Raw genomic sequence first — 19,531 nt, 5'->3', positions numbered from 1 at the left:
TGTGCCCATGTTCCTACTGTGATGCATTTTCACTCTCATCTTCATAATAAAAATGGTCTGTAGGTTTTGAGGTTGTCCTGAGCAAGTCAACTGCCAGCTTAAAAGGCCTTTATCTATTCTCTGAAGGGAAACTTTTATCCCAAGTTGATTAGTTTTATCCTCAGTTGATAAATGTTGTTGCAAAGAAAGTATGGGAAGGAAAAAAAACTGGTATTTATTGAACACCTACTTCTTGCCCTATATTTAAATTTTCTTGGTTAAATGTGCACACTATTTTCCCCAACTTGCTAGAGAAGAAACTTAAAGCAGAGAGTTGAAATATCTTAATTCAATACCTTTGAACAAACCAAGACACTACAAAACCAGACACTGTTCTAGATATTTGGGGACTTAGCAGTCCTGGCCCTCAAATCTGTTATATTTTAGGAAGACACAGGTAGTAAACAGAGATGAAAGTCAACATGTAATGTGTCAGACTCTATTAAGTGTCATGCAGAAAAAGAAAGCTGAAGAAGGGCATAGAGACAGCCTCTGGTGAGGCAGGTGCCGGTAAGAGATGGAGTCGGATTGGAGCCACGTCTGTCTGCCTCCAGAGCTCACCGGTTTCTCCACTGGTCCCATGCTGCTTCTCATCCTCTTTGGTGAGAGTTTCCAGCATCTAGTGAGGAAACATGAACTCTAGCATCTTGCCTCTTAGTCTGGAGTTGATAATTCAATGTGGCAGGGTGGTGACTTCGCATTCCTAGGGTACAGAAAACATTTTTGCTGGACTCCCTGCTGTCAGCAGCATGTAGCTGTTTCTTTCGTCTCTCTAGTTTCCCAGACACACTTAATCTTGATGCAGAAAGCATCTTGCCAGCTTGGACTCGAGCCCTAGTGCTGAGGAGACCAGTCTGTCCTAGAGGAGGGTCTCTGTGACTGCTGGGCTCAAAGGAACTCATCACTTCTTTCTTCTCGACTTCTAAGAAGCGGTGCTCCAGGGAGTAGCTTATGTAATCTTAATATCTGTTTCCTGATCTGTAGGATTCAGTAAATCAATCTAATTCCATAAATAGATGCTGGCACCTACTCTGCCAGGCCCAGCGGCAAGCACTGAAAGAGATGGATCAAATATGGGACCTGCTCACAGGAGTCAGAAAGACCTGGATTCTAAATACCACATTACCGCTTTTCTATTTATATAATTTGGGGAAGTTCATTAACCGTTCTGTGCTTCAGTTTCCTCATCTGTAAAATGGGGAGAATAAATGTAATCTGCCTCATAGGATTGGTGTGAAGATTAAATGAGATAATACACCATGGTACCTGGCACTTGATTAGAGATTAACAATACTAGTTTTTTTAAATATTTTAAAATAATCCTTTATAGCTGAGTTTACTTTATAATCTGTGCTATGAGGAAACAGTGGAGTAGGTATGAAAGTTTCTTTCTAAAAGGAGATGTATTTTAATGAAAAATATAGTGATAATCTTCATCATGATGACATTGTTTACAAAGAAATGTTGATATTCGATCTTTATAGTATTTCACACTAGATAGGTATCATCACACCTTTAAAAAAATCTTTTTATTGTAAAATAAAATAGATAAAGAAAACTGCCATAATCAAATGAATGGCTTAATGAATTATTTATTATAAGGCCAGCACTTCCTAGGTCAAGAAATAGAGCTTTCCTAGCCACCCTAGAATCCCCTTCTTTCACAGCCCTCTCCCTTTCACCATATGGAACCACTATCCTGACTTTCAGAGTAATCACTTCCTTGCATTTAAAAAAAAAAAAAAAAGTTTTATCACTCAAATGTTTATTCCTAGATATTATAGGTTAGTTTACTGTTTAAAAAAAAATGACTTTTAATTTTCTTTCAATATATAGGTTTCTGCTCCTCCCCTTTCATTTATTGACAGTTTATTTGTTGAAGACCTGGAGAGTTCGCCCAGAGGATGAATTTTGCTGATCGCATAATCTTAGTACAGTTCACCATGTTCCTCTGTCTTCTATATTTCCTGCTAATTAACAACTGATCCAGGGATTGGATAGACTGTGGTTCAGTCCCTTTGGTAGGACTGTAGGAGGCACACCAAGACTGGTTGTGTCTCTTTTAGTGATCTTAGTAGCCAATGATGCATAATGCCTATGTCTGTTTATTCATTGGGAGTTGCAAAGTGGAAATATTCTAAGTTTATTTTTCATTTATTGGTGGAATACTTGTATAAAAGATACTTTCCCTCATTTAATACTTAGTTACCAAGTGGTAGAGTTCATATAGGAAAGGCAAGATAAATGTTTGACTCTTTCCCTTCTTCTTTTTTTTTTTTTTTTTACCACTTTTTAATATAATGAATTGGTTCGCTATCATCTTCCAAAGATAACAATTCATACATATATTAATAATTTCTTTATTATTGCCTGGTGAATTTAAACATTTGATGGGTTTTCGTCCATTGCAATTATTGTCATTATTGAAACTCAAACTGTTCCATCTTTGGCCAGTGAGAAATACTTCAGGTTGGCACCTGAGTACTTTTTTTTTTTTTTTTTTTTTTACATAAACCTAGTGGTCTTTGATAGCGCTCTTGCTATCTGATCTTACAAGTTCCAGGCTCATCTTGTGGATTTCCTGCTCCCAAACCTGGAATCAGACATTTCTTCAGGAAGCGCTGGTTTCTTTTAGTAAAAAATGATACCCCCAAACCAAAACCTAGTTTAGGATATTCATTGCTACTGGGTTGGTCATTGTGTCTAGGCCTTTTCAGTGAACAGAGCTAGGAAATATATATACATGCTTATACATATGTATACAAATATCTTGTGAATTTATATTAAATTCCAATTAAAGTTCAAAACTATAGAGCTTTTACTTAACCTCTTCTCTATTACATTTGTATTTCCTTTCTTCCATACAGAGAATTCAGGTTCTCGAGGGCCAAAGGAATAATAGAATTCAAATACTCCATAGTTACTATTAATTATTTATTTTCATACTCTCAGAAAATAATACAAATACTACCACCAGCATGATCACAGAAAACCTTCTAACTTTTTTTTTGCATATTCTTGGCCTGTTTTGCCCCCGTTTCTTTTCTTTTTTTTTGAGACAAAGTCTCGCTTTGTTGCCCGGGCTAGAGTGAGTGCCATGGCGTCAGCCTAGCTCACAGCAACCTCAAACTCCTGGGCTTAAGCAATTCTTCTGCCTCAGCCTCCCGAGTAGCTGGGACTACAGGCATGCGCCACCATGCCTTTGCCCCCGTTTCTTACCAGTTAGGCTGTGTCTACGTTGCTAGAACATGCAGCCGTTCCACGCTACACTCTCTCCATTGTGGTCCTCAGGTGGCTCTGTCTGTCATCACTAGTCCTAATGCTAATGTCTCTTCAGTCATTTGTAGTTGTCAGAAGTTTGCTCCGATAGATTCCTTAGGAAGGTTCCTGGGAACAATATTCCCTCAGTTGTTAAATATTGATAATAGCTTTTCTATGTCCTTTATACATAAAAGTCAGTTTTGCTGGATATAAAATCCTTGGCTTGTACTTTCTTTCCTTGTATATCTTAAATGTATTACTTCATTTTCTTCTGGCAAATGTTGCTATCAGTCTTTACATGTCACATGTCCTTTTTTGCTAGATGCCCAGGGAATTGTTTTCTTTAAAGTCCAGTAATTTTACTGAACTGTCTGGGGTAGTCATTTTGGTTCTGCATCAGGAATGCTACTCAGTCTTTCAACATGTTTGAAACATACAGTTTCATACATCTTTTTAAATACATATGTATATTTTAGTTTGTATAAATTTATGGGATACATGTGTAACTTAGTTACATTCATAGGTTGCATAGTGGTCAAGTCAGGGCTTTTAGGGTCTCCATCACCCAAACAATGTACATTGTACCATTAACTAATGCCTTATCATCCTCCCTCCCCACCTCTCATTCTTCTGAGTCTTCATTATCTATCATTCCCCTCCCTATGTCCGTATGAAGCATACAGTTTTATTTTGGGAAATTTTCTTGAATTATAGGTTTTAGCATCACTTCTGGTTTTCGCATTGTTTTTCTTTTTTTTTTTTGAGACAGAGTCTCACTCTGTTGCCTGGGCTAGAGTGAGTGCCGTGGCGTCAGTCTAGCTCACAGCAACCTCAAACTCCTGGGCTTAAGCAATCCTCCTGTCTCAGCCTCCCGAGTAGCTGGGACTACAGGCATGCGCCATCATGCCCGGCTAATTTTTTGTATATATATATTTTAGTTGTCCATATAATTTCTTTCTATTTTTAGTAGAGACGGGGTCTCACTCTTGCTCAGGCTGGTCTCGAACTCCTGACCTCGAGCGATCCACCCGCCTCGGCCTCCCAGAGTGCTAGGATTACAGGCGTGAGCCACCGCGCCCGGCCCCGCATTGTTTTTCTTCTTCAGGATCCAGTTAGCCATGTATTCAGTCTTCCTTGCCTATCTTCAGTATTTTTCACTTTCTTTAAAATCTTTTTTATCCCTTTCGTTGTTCTTTTTATGTTTTTCTTAAGGCATTATCTGTTGAGTTGGTTTATTCTTATATTCCAAAAGTGTTTTTATTTTATTGCTAATTTTTTCCTGAGTTCTAGCCCCTTATTTCTAAGTTTTGATAATTCAGATATATGTTGTTCTTTCATGCCTTGTACCATTTTTATAATGTCTTCAGCTCATTTTGACACAGTAGTTTGAAGTTCTAATCTGTTTTGTGGGCATATTTTTCAGGCATGCTGCCATTGTCTACCGGGATGTTGTTCTGTTCCTCTTTATTTTGCTTTTAATAGCTTTGTGTGGGATTTTACCTCAGTGCTTGTTATCCATTTTTATGTGAAATTAGGTTTCCTGACTTTAGAATGCAATGAAGTTCAAAAAAGAGTTAAACTTCACAGAGTTAACAACTCTTCTGTCGTTTGTGTGACAGCTGCTTTCTGTTGTTTTCCCTGTCCCCTTCCCCCACTTCTTTTGCCTTCCTCTCTCTTCCCTTCCTCTCTCTCTCTCTCTCTCTCTCTTGATTCCACTCCCAGCAGTTTCGCCCCAGAGTGGCTCCCTTTCCTGGAAGGGATTCCTGCTACCTCCTCTCAGGAGTTCACAGGGGTGTGTGGGGTTTGTAGGGGCTAGACCACGCCAGCCCCTTCGGTCCTCTTGCTGTGGGACCCTTGCACTCACCTGCTGCTGCGGGGGCCAGAACTCTTCCAGTTTTAGCTGCTGTTCTCAACTTAGCCCACCGAGCTTTCTGCAAGTGGCTGATGGCTGTTGTGAGGTTCACTTGTTCTCAGGTCTGTCAGCACAGATGCCAACACAAAGCAGGTCTATTGGTGGTTTGTGCTGGTGATGGTTTATACTCACCTGTTTGTGTTTTGGGGTTGACTGTTCATCTAGTTTTGTTGTGAGTGTTGCACGTGTGTTTGAGAGGTTTTGCTGTATCGTCACTCTGCCTTTTGTATGTGGACATTTGAAGAAGTTGAACGACTGTACTACCACCGCTGCCTCCACTGCCCGGTTCCCAGAGTCCCCCTTTGCTGTTTTTACATCTCTTACTGAGAAATCCAGGAACACTTCCTCACCCTGGCTCCAGGGGCTTTATTTCGTCTATGAAGTGCCCTGGTATTGCATGAGGATAGACCAGGAAGCACACGTCCGTCCCCAGTCACCCTCTGTTTTCTTCTGGGGCCTCCACGTTGAGCTAACAGTAAATGTAACGTGGAATCTAACTTTTTCCTGTTTGTAACTAAGGACTTGCGTTATTTAAACAGTGTGTAAAGATGTCGGTGATCAGTAAGTGAACGAGGATGCAGATGGACGAAAGAGCCAGAACAAAATGCTGAAACTTTGGTGTCGCTTTAACATGTCAAATGAACATAAATCAAATAGTGTGATTTCTGATTGATAAATATTAGAATTTGTCAAAGGTTTCCCAACATTTTTTGGGAATACTAACTTGACTATTATGTTTCATCTTAGAAAAAAAAAAAAAGAAAGAATTCCAGGGAGAGGTAAAATATCTTTCACAAGTGTAGTAAGTGACCTCATGGAACTTACATTCTATTGGAGGAACAAAACATGGAAGAAGATGATTTCAGAAAGTGATAATTGCTGTAAAGAGCAAAACACTGTAAAGGGGAAGTGGGGAAGTGGGAAGGGCTCATTGGGAGCCTCATCCAAAGAGGTGACTTTGGAGCTAAAACCCGAATGATGAGCACAGCGGGCCTATAAATAACTGGGATGTGAGCATTCAGGCAGAACATACAGCACGTAAAGAAACACAAGGCAGCAACGAGTCTGGCCTGTTTGAGGGAAAGAAAGCAAGGCAGTGCGACTAAAGCAAGCAGACATGGAGAAAGCCCAGATCATGGAGGACCTTGTGGGCTTGGGAAAAGAGTTTGGATTTTAATCTAAGTACAGCGGAACCCATTGGAAGGACTCGGCAAAAGAGTAGCATGACCCAGCTTAAGTTTTCAGACATTTGCGTTGACTGCTATGTGGGGGCAGAAGAGTGGAAATCAAGGAACTGTTTAGGGAGAGACCACTGCAGGCGGCGTAAATGGTGAGAAGTGGTCAGATTTGGGGTATTATTAGGGGCAGAAGTGACAGGACTTGTTAATGTGCTGGGTGAGGGAAAGAGAAGAATCAAGGATGTTTTCTAGGTTTCTGGTTTACCTTTTGTCTTTTCTAAGAGAAGTTTACGTAGGTCTTTAGTCCTAAACAAACAGTCACTATAAAGCAAATTTAAAAAAAAAAAAAAGGACAGTATTTCAATATTTATTTGCAACTTTTCTGACAAAAAAGACTTGATTTCCAGATTAGATAAAGTATTTCTATAAATCAATAAAGACTGAAGCGGGACAGATATGAAAGACACTTCTCAGGAAAGGTAACATGAAGCGTTCATAAACTTAGGAAAACATACTCAACTTCTTTAATAATCCAGGAAACCAGACCAAGACCAAGGCAGTATTTCATTTTGTGCACATTAAATTGGCAAAAGGTAGTCAGATACTTACATTGATGAATATGTGGAGCAACAGGAGCTCTTATTTTGCTGGTGGGAGTGTAATTAGCACCATGACTTTGGAAAGCAATTTGGCATTATTTTATAAAGTTGAAACTTTTGCCCATTTAAGCTAGGAGACATGTATGAAAATGTTCATATCAGCAAAAAACTGGAATCAATTCCAATATACATTGAAGGATAATATAGGAATAAAACAGTGTATTTATGAAATGAAATATTATACAGTTGTGAACTATGAACAGCTGTGAATATTATTCCACCTATAAGCAACAATGTGGAGAATCTTAGAAACATACAGTATGATACTAATTTTTAAGGCTCAACAGTAAGCAAAACTAAAAATTTAGGCCACATACATGTATGATAAAACTTTTAAGAAACAGAACTTTAGAGAATGAGAAACAGAGTTGAGGATAAAAGTGGGGTCCGCAGGGAAGGCAGGAGGAGACAGTGGAGAAACACCAAGACAATGCAAGGAGGTTGGTAACAGCTGTTTCTTTAGTTAGGAAGTAGGTTCACAGATGTTCATTTCCTTATGCTCCATAACTTAATATGGGTTACATATAGTCTTTCTTATATAAATTGTGTGATAAATGAAACTCCATGGAATTACAAAATGGAGGAAGTATTAATAATTTCCAAATTCTGTCTTTCTTAATATTGTGTTTATAATCTAGCTCAGAGATTCCAAGGTCTGGACTCTTCTAGTGTAACATGTTTCAGACTTCCCAACGATCTTGAAATGTCACTTGACCCAGTATGCTGAGATTCTGGGTTTCCTCAGTAGCCATGGAAGAGAGGGGGTGGTTCAGCCTGAATATAAGTAAGCATTCCTTCCCATATTTTTAGTAACTAAACACAGGAAATCCAACTCACAGCCTTCACCGTTTACTTTATTGGCCTTTCTAGGAAGGAAGAATGCAGAGACTATTGGACAAGTAAATTACTCCCTGCAGCTTTGAGCAAAGAGCCTCAGAATGATCTGATGGGTCCCCTCTGTAGTGCCAGCATCCAGTACTCTATTCTAATACCTACCTCAGTGATTGGAAAACTCTTTCCTTCCAATTCCCAGCACTTCAGACACCCCATAAGACAGATACATGCAAAGAAATTACAAGTTACCAACCTCCAAACTCCAAGAGGTTTGTCTGTCTGAACTCTCCATGGGATAGCACAGCAAATGGCAAGTCCGCTTTGGACTCTGAGAAAGCCGGGCTTAAGTGCTTCCTCTCCCGTTCTAAACCTTAGAATGCCAAAAGATAGTGGAATATTCCTGTAGATTCCATAGCCATGTTTTTAGTATGCTAAGGAAGGTGAGTGAATGAATGACTGAATTTGTGCCATTTTCTTTTTAATCAAGATAAATATCCAGGTGGGGGGAAAAAGTTCACCACTAACAAGAGTAAAAGCATTCTCGAAATGTTTTCTGAAACATATCTTGAGCACCTTCTATGTGCTTGACACAGAGCTAGGCACTCTACAACCGCCTGGCTAATAAGTGTAAGAATTATGATTCAGATACAGGACTTGATTCTATAGAAAATGTGCTTTTCCTTTTGCAGGAGACACATTTCAACAGCAGAGATTGAGGAAGCCAAAATGAGATAATTCATCCACACCTTAATTTGTAACCCTGCATTGCCTATATAAAATGCCACAGATGTACTTGTGTGCACGATTATTGCCTGTGAGTGCCAGCTTTGGGTGAAATCAGCAACTGCATTATTTATCCAGGTTTAAGATGCAGTTTCTTTGATTCATGCTGTGTCCTGGGCTGCAGCCTTATTAGTTCCTTTTTTGTTGATTAATATACATTGCAGTTCTCAGAAGATATAGTGAGACCTCTAAAAATGTCTTATGAGTAATTCCTATACTTTGGGGGGTATGATAAGCCAATTACTTTCTGCAGTGCATGGATTTTCTATGTGTCTTTTAGTTTTTAATTCCCTTAAAAGAAGGGACCTTTATTTTAAGGGCAGTTAAGTAACTGCCATTTTCTGGGTTTCCCAATGTAGATTTCACTTGATTTTTCAAAGGGTGCTATGATAAAAGACATAGACCCTCCCTCCACACTGGAATCTCATTCAGGATGGTTTTAGTCATTAATAGCGGTTTAGCTAACAGTGATAGATTGAGCTAAGAGTAGAGAGTTTGACCTGAATTGAGGGACATTCTACAAAATAGCTGGCCTGTACCCTTCAAAATGTTAATGTCTTGCAACAAAGGACTACCCAAGAACTATTCTAGATTAAAGGAGGCTAAGGGACAGGACCACGGAATGCAGTGTGTGATCTAGGATTTTCTTTTGGTATAAAAAGACATTATTGGGACAACTGGTGAATTCTGAAGAAAGTCTGAAGATTAGATTTTTAGTATGTCAATGTTAATTTCCTGATTTTGATCATTGTACTCTGGTTATATAAGAGAACATTCTTGATTTTAGGAAATTTGTTAGTTTTCTGTAACGCCTTTTTTGACAACACGAAATTGTTACAGTGCAATCAATATGTTACGGAACAATTCGAGCATAATGTGAATTTCATTTGACTTGATTTGTTTGATTATGTAGGATTTCATCCATGAAAAATTTTAGGTCACTGCAGAAAACTGTACCCAGCTCAACCAAGATGTATAGGAATACCCAAAACGCATACCCCTCAAATACCTGCCAGTTCCCTCAATTTATTGCATGTGTTATAAGCCGCTTCCAGCCTGTCTGTGTCCGGAGTTGCAATTTTCTATCCTTTCACCGCTTCGCAATAAACTCACGGGCTGCAACCCCTCTGCCACCACTTCCACAAGTAAACTCTAGACCTTTTTCACGGTGAAATGACTCATTTACTATGTGTAAAAGTGTGCCTCCATTTTTATTAAGTTTGTATCTTATTTTTAATGTTTAAGTGATGAAGTTTTTGAGTGTTGTCAAAACAGGTGAGTTTTAGGAATGCCTGTGTGACATTATAGCAGAACTGACTATATAGGCAGTCTCCAGGCTACAGACAACCTGACTCACAGCATTCCGTACTTACAAACAGGCTCCCAAGGCTCCCTGTAAGGATAATTTATAATTAAATAATTAAATTAATAATTTGGGAACTAGTTTCTTTCATGCATGTAAAAGAACCCACGTGGCGTAAGTGGTTTGTTGGTACAGCGTCTTTACACCGGCAGCTAATCTCATTGTTTATATGGTTGTTTACACACAGCATCACTTTCATCTTGACTTTTGTGTTCAATTTTGTGAGTCTGACCATACTTCCAAAAGTGAAAGTCCACTGCAAGTCCAGGTGAGCCTGCAGAGAAGGGAAAGGTGATTACAATGGAAACGAAAGTAGAAATAATTAAGCATTCGGAGAAAGGCCAGACACCATCATTCATTGGGAAAGCATGAAGCTTCAGTCACTCAACTATTGGAAAAATTATAAAGGGTAAAGTGAGAATAATGGAACATGTGAAAGGCAGTGTTCCAATGAGCATCAAGTATTCCTAAGCAGCATAGTGGATTAACTATTGAAATGGAAAGGTTATTATTAATTTGATTAGAAGATATAAAATAAACGTAACGTTCCCATTGGCCTAGTATTGATGCAACATTAAGTGTTAACCTCTAATATTCTTTTTGTAAATTTCTCCTATCTAAACTTTTTGTATGAGTTTATTTATATGTTGGTTGTTGGAATTAAAAGAGCACAACAGTTTCTGTAACTTACTATTACAGGGCAGAGGTATTATTTTTATTGCAGTATTACACTGTATTATATTTGCAAACATATGAGCCATTATAGTATTATTATTATTACCATATATGCTCTGTTCATCAGGGATCCAGGTTACGTACAAATCCGACCTAAAGACATTCTCAGGGATATATCTCGTCCGTAACCCAGGGACCACCTGTACTTAAGTATTTAGGGGTAAAGGGACTTAATGTCTGCAATTTATTCTCAAATATTTCAGAAAAAAACATTTTATGTATTAAAAACATTATACATAATTGCATAATGTATATGTGAGTATGTGGGGAGAAAGAGAGGATAAAGCCAATGTGGTAAACTGTTAACATTTTAGGTAATGTGGACAAAGGGTAAATGGTAATTCTTTCTACTATTCTTGCAACTTTTCTGTAAAACCAAAATTATATCAAAATATAAAGATGAGAAGAAGAAAAAGGGGCTTGGAAAAGTTTCTTTTAAAAAATTGAAGTTTGGCCGGGCAAGGTGGCTCACGCCTGTAATCCTAGCACTCTGGGAGGCCGAGGTGGGCGGATTGTTTGAGCTCAGGAGTTCGAGACCAGCCTGAGCAAGAGCGAGACCCCATCTCTACTAAAAATAGAAAGAAATTATATGGACAGCTAAAAATATATATAGAAAAAATTAGCCGGGCATGGTGGTGCATGCCTGTAGTCCCAGCTACTCGGGAGGCTGAGACAGGAGGATCGCTTGAGCTCAGGAGTTTGAGGTTGCTGTGAGCTAGGCTGACGCCACGGCACTCACTCTAGCCTGGGCAACAGAGTGAGACTCTGTCTCAAAAAAAAAAAAAAAAAAATTGAAGTTTAAGTGTAAGAAACCAAGGCAGGCAAAAGGAAAGGGAAAATGATCCAGCTGGGAAAATGACCAAAGCAGAGGGGGAGAGAGGATCTTAAACAAACCTTCTATAGAGTAGATTAAAACATGAGTTTAATTTGATGCAAGCTATTTGTAAAATTTCATAGGAATGCTACATCTACAAAATGGGAAAGAGACATTTTTCTTTCCCAGAAAGTTTGTGGGTTTTTTTTTTTTTTTTGGAAGTCTAACCCAGAATACTAAAAACCAGAATAAACGTACATATATGGAAATCATATAAAGTAGTAATTCTGAATGTATTTAATATCTTTATTCTCTTCCTAAGCAATACAAAGATTTTAATACACAGTAGTCCCCCCACCCAATCTGTGCTTTCACTTTCCGTGGTTTCAGTTACCTGTGGTCAACCATGGTCTGAAAATATTACACACAATAAGATGTTTTGAGAGAGAGAGAAAAAGAGACCACATTCACATAACTTTTATTACCATATACTATTATAATTGTTCTATTAGTTATTGTTGTTAATCTCTTACTGTGACTAATTTATAAATTAAACTTTATCATAGGTATGTATGTATAGGAGAAAACATGGTAGTATAGGGTTCGATGCTATCTGAGGTTTCAGGCATCCCCTGGGGATCTTGGAATGTATGCCTGACAGATAAGGGGGACTGTTCTACCTTAACTACTTGTTGGACACCCCCATGTACTTAATGTTATTATAATTTTAACTTCACTTTTAAAAAAAAACACAATAAAATATTGACAGTAGTTAGTTTTACAATCTATTAACATCTGTGCTCACTATTGTTTTCCTGTGGGTTTTTTTTCCCTCACTGAATTATATCTTTAATATTTCTTTCTGTGAGAATCTGCAAACTCCTTTTGTCTCTCTCTGTCTGAAAATGTCTTTATGTGACTCTTTATTTTTTTTTTTATTTTATTTTATTATTTTTTTTTGAGACAGAGTCTCGCTTTGTTGCCCAGGCTAGAGTGAGTGCCGTGGCGTCAGTCTAGCTCACAGCAACCTCAAACTCCTGGGCTTAAGCGATCTTACTGCCTCAGCCTCCCGAGTAGCTGGGACTACAGGCATGCGCCACCATGCCCAGCTAATTTTTTGTATATATATATTTTAGTTGTCCATATAATTTCTTTCTATTTTTAGTAGAGACGGGGTCTCACTCTTGCTCAGGCTGGTCTCGAACTCCTGACCTCGAGCGATCCACCCACCTCGGCCTCCCAGAGTGCTAGGATCACAGGCGTGAGCCACCGCGCCCGGCCTTTATGTGACTCTTGAAGGATAGTTTATCTGGGTATCAAATTGTACATTGACAGTTATTTCCCTTTTGCCCTTTGAAGATTTGTCTTCTCTTATCTGTTTTTATTGGCAAAAAGTTATCAATCCAGTTGTCGTTCTTTTGTGAAAATCCATCTTTTCTCTCTAGGAACTTTTAAGATTTTCTATTTCACCTCATGTTCTGTGATTTTTGCCCACGTGTATCTATGGTGGATTTATTTTTATTTGTCCTGCTTGGTACTCTGCATCTTTTCAATCCTAGGGCTCATATCTTTCCTCAATTCTGGAATATTCTCAAGCACTAGCTTTTCAAATACTTCTGCCAAGCCTAGTTTTTTTTTTTTTTTTTTCTTGTTTTGGTTTGGTTTTTTTTTTTTTTTAATTTGGAAAACATCTATATAAACATGTTGGTGTTTCCCAATTTATTATCCACTCTCTTAACTGCTCTTTCATCATCTTTTGATTTCTTTGTGATTTGTTCTGGTGAACTATTTAGTATTATCATCCAGAATAGGTGATATTGTCCTAATTTTATGGGTTAAAAAGCAAGCAAACAAGAAAAATTGAGATTGGATTTTGCTGTAGGTAAAATAGCTAGTGAGAGTAGAGTCTGGATTTGAACCCATGTCTGCCTAACCTCTGACCTTATATTCTGTCATTTGTGAATTCATGAGTTCATGCCAAAATTTAAGACCCTAGAAGAGTGAAGTGGCTTCACATCACTGTATTGCCGTATCATGTGGGTGGATTAATTGGGAGAATGAATGTGACTTCAGCCCCCGATTACAGGATGCCGTGTGCTAGAAGACCTGAGAAGTGTCAAGAGTCATATTTGTCCTTTTTCCATTTTCATCCTAGGTTGTTTCTAAGGAGACTTTAGTTCCATTTTATCTTTTATGATGCATAAAATTTCCATCTTTCCCCTCTTTTGGCTGTCTAAATAGACTGTTTACCAAGGTTTGTTTATATACCACTTTTCTCTTCCCAGGAGCAGAATTCTGGTTTTGTCTTTTGGGGCAGATGTTGTTAAACTTAGAATTTTTCAGCAATAGGGAAGCGATGCAATGTTTACAGTGCTATTCTATAAATATGAAAAATTCTATTGTCATTATTCCACATTTGTTAAGCGCCCACAGAGTGCTGGGTGTTAAGTAACACCATAGTATGGGGAGGAAAGATCTAAGCTCACACAGATAATTTCAGTGTACATCACATTCCTTATAATTTGTTTTTAATATTGTATCTGTTATTTGCCTCAAGTAGTTCAGCAACATCTTTTAGGAGCTCACATCACCCAGCTTGGCCGTTACAACCAAAGGTGAGGGTGGCACATACCTTGTTTTGTCATTTATTGATTCATTTAAAAAATACTGTATTGATCATCTGTTATTTGACAGGGGAGCACTCCCAGGCCCATAAGGAAAACAAACATGAAAAACAATGGTAATGCAGTATGACGAAGAATGTAATGAAAAAAAGTGCTAGATAAGAGTGTGATACAAACAAGAATGTGATTAACTCTGCCAGGAGAGGAGGTCAGCGGTGGTTTCAGGTAGAAGCTAGTTTGTAGAATTCTTTGAATGCCTCACAGGAAACTTGGGCATCCTCCTGTCCTTAGAGAAGCCCTGTAAGGGTTTAAAGCAGGGAACATTTGCATTTCTGGAGGCACTGAAGAAGCTTGGTGTCATAAGAGGAGATGACACCAAGGTAGGGGCCAGTGAGGAGACTGTTGTAATAGCTCTAGGAGGAAAAACTGAGCTCCAAACTCTAAATGGAAATGAATTAAAGAGAACAAATCTGAAAGAGAGTTAAGAGAATCAGTCACAAAATGTGGGGCTGGAGAGAGAGGGAGTGGTCTAGGATAACTTCTAGGATTCTGGCTGGGGTGCCCACATGGAGGTTTTATTCACACCATCAGCCTTCAGCAATAAATATAAGACAAATATTTCTCTTTTTATCTTGGTTTCTGTCAAACAACCCCCAATCCTGGAGGAAATAAACAATATTGGTTTCCCCCCAAGAACAGTGTACTGTAGAAGCTGCCCAAGAAAAAAATGGCTTCACCATCTCAGTGGCTTGCTAGGAAAGTAATGAGAATAAGGTATGGAAAGTTAGTTCTTCTAATTTAATGTCTTTGGAGGAATCTTCTCCTTTGCGGAGAATAGCTTTGATATTGAGTTCGTGACTCCTGCCTTTAGCTTTCTTTCATCTTTGCAGATGGAGTGCTGGTCATGTGTCTTACTAGCTAGCTCTCTTCTCATGCTCCTCAAAATGTTCTTTTTGAATAATTAGACTTTTTCACTTAATTTTAAAAACATGTCTGATGCCTATTATGTACCATGCGTGATGGCAGGTGCATTCACGTGTCATCTCATTTAATACAGCAACCTGAGCGATAGGTAGTAGCATCGGTTTTACAGATGAGGAACTGAGATTCTAAGACATTCAACAATCAATCCCAGAGCATAAGGCAAGTTAGTTGCAGATTAGAAGCTGATTCAAAGCATAAATTTGGTGTCTTTCTATCCTCCTGTGGCTGTGCACTGTGCTAACATGTACTCTTATTTAGCATTCATCTTTCTTTGAGATTTTTGGTCATTCATCCATTCATTGTTGTAACCACAAATAGGCCCTCTTATATGTAAGTACAGTAACAAGGTGGACACTGGGTTGATGACAGGGAATGAGTCAGACCAGTGGAGAGAATGACAAGCAAATAGGCAGTTTAATGAGTGCTCCAAAGGGGGGTAGAGGATGCTGTGAGAAATCCTAGAAAGGGGACCAATGAGGAATTGGGGCTCAGTGAAGGTACCCCAGAGGAAGTGACATCCAAGCTGAGAGGTGAGGAACAAGTGAAAGGTAGCCAGGGGTAGGTGGGAGGGAACTTCCTCCAGGCAGGGGAACAACAGACACACGAGGGAGGGTGTGGCAAGAGATGAACCTGAAAAGTGGGCTTAGACCAGACCAAGGAGACCTTACAAGCCATGTCAAGAAGCTTAAAATGAAGCCTGAGGTCAGTGGGGCAGCTGTGGAAGAGTTTTTAAAGCAGGGAAGTCATGTGAATATGCAGGCATTTTTAAAAGATGGCTATGGTAGTAGTGTGAAAAGAGAAGCGATTACTAGGAGGCAAGCTTGGAGGCTGAAACCGCCCAGGAGTCTGTCACCACAATCCAGGAGAAAAAAAGTTGGTGGCCCAGACTAGAGAGGTAACTAGGGCTGGGGAGAAGTGGGTGGGCTTGGGAAATGAGAAGGGGTGGGACCCACAGGGCACAGGAATTGAGTGAGAGGGGAAGAGAAAGAAAAGTAAAGCAAGACCACCCAGGTGACTGGGTGGGGCTATGTCCACGCATTGACAGGAAGGAAGAAAGACCAGTCTGTGGAGCGCGTGGGGGCGGGGGCGGGGAGATGACTTCAACTTTGTTCGTGTTGGGTTTGACGTGTCAGTGGCAGGGATGTCCACTTAGGCGGCTTTGAATATGAATCTAGGAGGTCAGGAGAGAAGGGTGAGATGAAGATACAGATTTGAGAGATATTAATATATGGATGGTAATTACTTAACCGGGAAAAGGGTATAAAGCAAGAGAAGAGAGCACAGCCAGGGAGCAGCTGATGTATATTTAAGACACTTCCAAAGAAAGAGGCGCTGGCAAAAGAGCCAGAAAATGTACATCCAGAGTGGGAATAGATCCAGGACAACACACCAGGGCCAAGGGATGAGAGTGCTCAATAAACAGTGTCTGACGCCACTGAACAGAGGTTGGTTAAAGACAGAAAATGTCCTGTGGGTTTCAGCCACTAGGTCTGGGGGATGGTGGACGAGAGCAGTTTCAGTGGTGGAGTGATGGAGGTAGAGTCTAGACAAGCCCTCCGGGCGGGTGGGCTAGTAGGAAGTGGGGAGAGAGAACAGTGGTGAAGGGGGACTGAGGGGAGGTGGGGGGTCGCAGTGTGTGTGTTGTGTTAACATTGGAAGAGACCTGAGCATGTGGAAGTGCTGATGAGAAAGAACCAGGAGAGATGAGGGTGTTGAATAGAACCAGATCACTGGGATGGAGGGGGCGTGGCAAAGCCCGGTACACAGATTGGCCTCGGAGCTGAGAGCAGGCCTCTTCTCTGTCTGAGCACGGACGGGAGAGAAAGCCAGAGGCCCAGAGATCCAGGCAAAGGGTGAGGTGCTGGACAGAATTTCCATCTGCTGGCTTCAGTCTTCAGTTTTCTCTGTAACATCCACGCAGGCGTGTTTGTGTGTACTGGGCAGTGGTTATGTTGTAGAGAGACAGGGATCACCAGTTTGGGGAGAGTGGAAAAGGTTTGAGTAAAGAATGGTGGAGGCCGGTGCAGTGGCTCATGCCTGTAATCCCAGCACTTTGGGAGTTTGCTTGAGGCCAGGAGTTCAAGACTAGCCTGGGCAACATAGACCCCATCTCTACAAAAATTAAAAAAAAAAAATTAGCTGAGCATGGTGTCATGCACCTGTAGTCCCAGTTACTCGAGATGCTGAGGCAAGAGGAATACTCGAGCCCAGGAGTTCAAGGCTACAGTGACTATGCTTGCACTACACTCTAGCCTGGGCCACAGAGCAAAACCCGATCTCTAAAAAAATAAAAATAAAATTTAAAAAAAAGAATGGTGGAGCACACTAGTTGGGTGAACCTAGAAGGTTTATAGTTTTCTTTGACCTAATGCTGGGGGATTTACTCATTTGTGAGGAGGAAGTGAACTTTCCACAATCTGCAGTGTGTTGTCCTATGTTTGCAGCATGTTCTTAAATTACTTCCCCCTTTGGTTCATGTAGAAAAGGGTCATGATGCCGACTGGTTACTGTCCCTTGAGTTCTTGATCAGTGAGTAAGGGATCTGGTTAAAGCTGTCTTCTCTCTGTCCTTCTGGCATGTGACATTTCTCTGCCACCTACATGAGTACACAGGTGATGGAGGCTGACTCTCTGTGTCTTCTCTCTTAGAGCTTTGATGGTTAACATGTTTTTCAGAGATTCTTGCGGTGGTCTCCTTGCAGTCTTCCCGCTTCCTCCCAAGAAGGGTACATTTAACCCAGCAGGTCAGGTTGTACCTAATAGCAGGCCCTAAGAGCTGGCATAGAGCTCTCTCTCTGAAGAGGGCTCTGTGCTGGTCTGGGTTCTCTCTGAGGAAATAGAAGGTGTGCTTAGGAGGAAGGCTTGCCTGGTTCCAGATCCTGGCCCTGCTGCTCACTCGCAGTGTGACCTTGACATGCTACATCCTTTTCTGAGCCTCAGTGTTATTATCTGTGATAGAGTGATTATACCTCTTTCCCAAGGTGGCTCAGAGAAGCTAGTGAACTAGTGTATATGAAGTGCCCGGCAACAAGAGGTGTGCAGTGCCTGTCTATTCCCTGTCCTTTCTCCATCTTCAGCTATTAAAATAAAGTGCCATTCCCTGGCTTTCCAGCTGTGAAACAGTTTGGGTTGTTGACATTGATCCTGTCTTCTCCTGCACGGTAGCTAAGTGAGAGGTAAGCATTTGGTTACGTTCTTTGGTTTCCATAATGGAGTGCATATCTCCATCTGCTCATCTGAGCAGTAAGGAATACAAAGGTACAGATGTTGAGGCAGGGGGACAGAACGGGCCCCCTCTCTGACAGCCCTCGGCTGTTACTGCCGGCCCACATCAGTGGCCAGTCTGAAACACTGTTTGCAAAGGGATTCTTTTTGGGAACAGCCCCTCCCCCTCCCCACCTTTATCAGAGGTCAAATTGGCATCCTATGAGCCAGATTCAGCAAATTCAGCACTTAAACGTGTTTGGTTTGTCAAATGGTGTGTTTTTTAACCTTTATTTTTTGCATGCCTCTAAATATTTGGAGACACTGCGTGCCTAGTCTGTTTGCCACCACTCACCATTGTCTTACACCCTGCTCCTTCACTCGTTTCTATTCCTTGGGGACCCACGAAGCCGTTTGTACTGCATCCTTTATTTCTGGATCCATCCTGGGCTTCATTCCTGTAGTAAGTAATGTTAGCAAAGCCACAGGTAACATTGAAAGAGGTTTTTGAATCCTCTTACTGTGTTTGCTAAAGTATATTGTTAAGAGTGTTATTCATTTTATTCAAAGACTGCTTATTGAGTACCTACTATGTACAGTGTTTTATGCCCTATTCTCAGTTTCTCTGAGCCCCCATAAGAAGCCCCACACAAGTGGCCTCTTTTAGACAGACATCAGGAAGGAGTAATGTTTCCCCTTGGGTAGCCATAATAAAGACCTGTCAATCAGTGCCAAGTGAGTCCTCCAATTTAAATGTATTTTTTATCCCTGAGATGCTACCAGAGCCCTCATTCTTCTTCTCTCCTGTCACACCCTCCAGTCACACCTTCGTCGTCGTGCTATTTCAACAGGCACAAAGGGCGTGTTCAGTTGTCTCCTTAGCTGTTACAGAGTTTCTGGTTGTTTGGGGAGTTTCACGTCCTCTGCCGTGATTACTTTTTTTTTTTTTTTCCTTACGTAGACTCACAGCATGTGATCACCTCTTAGAAGCTCATGCACCTGGCCTAAAAGGGTTCTAATAGTTATGGGCTATGAAATCGATTCCACAGAGCAGACCCAGGTCATGTCTGCATATAGCGAATTCATTCTAAACCCTGGCCTTGGAGTCACGTTCTCATTTCCAAGTCAAGGTAGACAGAGGA

General features: G+C 40.4%; 1 protein-coding gene and 1 non-coding gene across 12 annotated transcripts in view; both read left to right on the top strand.

Moving 5' to 3' along the window:
* The window catches only part of DENND1A (DENN domain containing 1A), a 499,384-nt gene that overhangs the window by 354,538 nt on the left and 125,315 nt on the right, over positions 1–19,531 (top strand). The window lies entirely within an intron of this gene.
* Positions 5,554–5,689, top strand: LOC138389010 (small nucleolar RNA SNORA49). Its single transcript, XR_011234454.1, has one exon. It is a non-coding gene; the product is annotated as a small nucleolar RNA SNORA49 (small nucleolar RNA).

This window comes from Eulemur rufifrons, chromosome 7, assembly GCF_041146395.1.
Source record: "Eulemur rufifrons isolate Redbay chromosome 7, OSU_ERuf_1, whole genome shotgun sequence".
Taxonomy (NCBI): Eukaryota; Metazoa; Chordata; class Mammalia; order Primates; family Lemuridae; genus Eulemur; species Eulemur rufifrons.
This window is presented reverse-complemented; position numbering and strand designations above follow the sequence as displayed.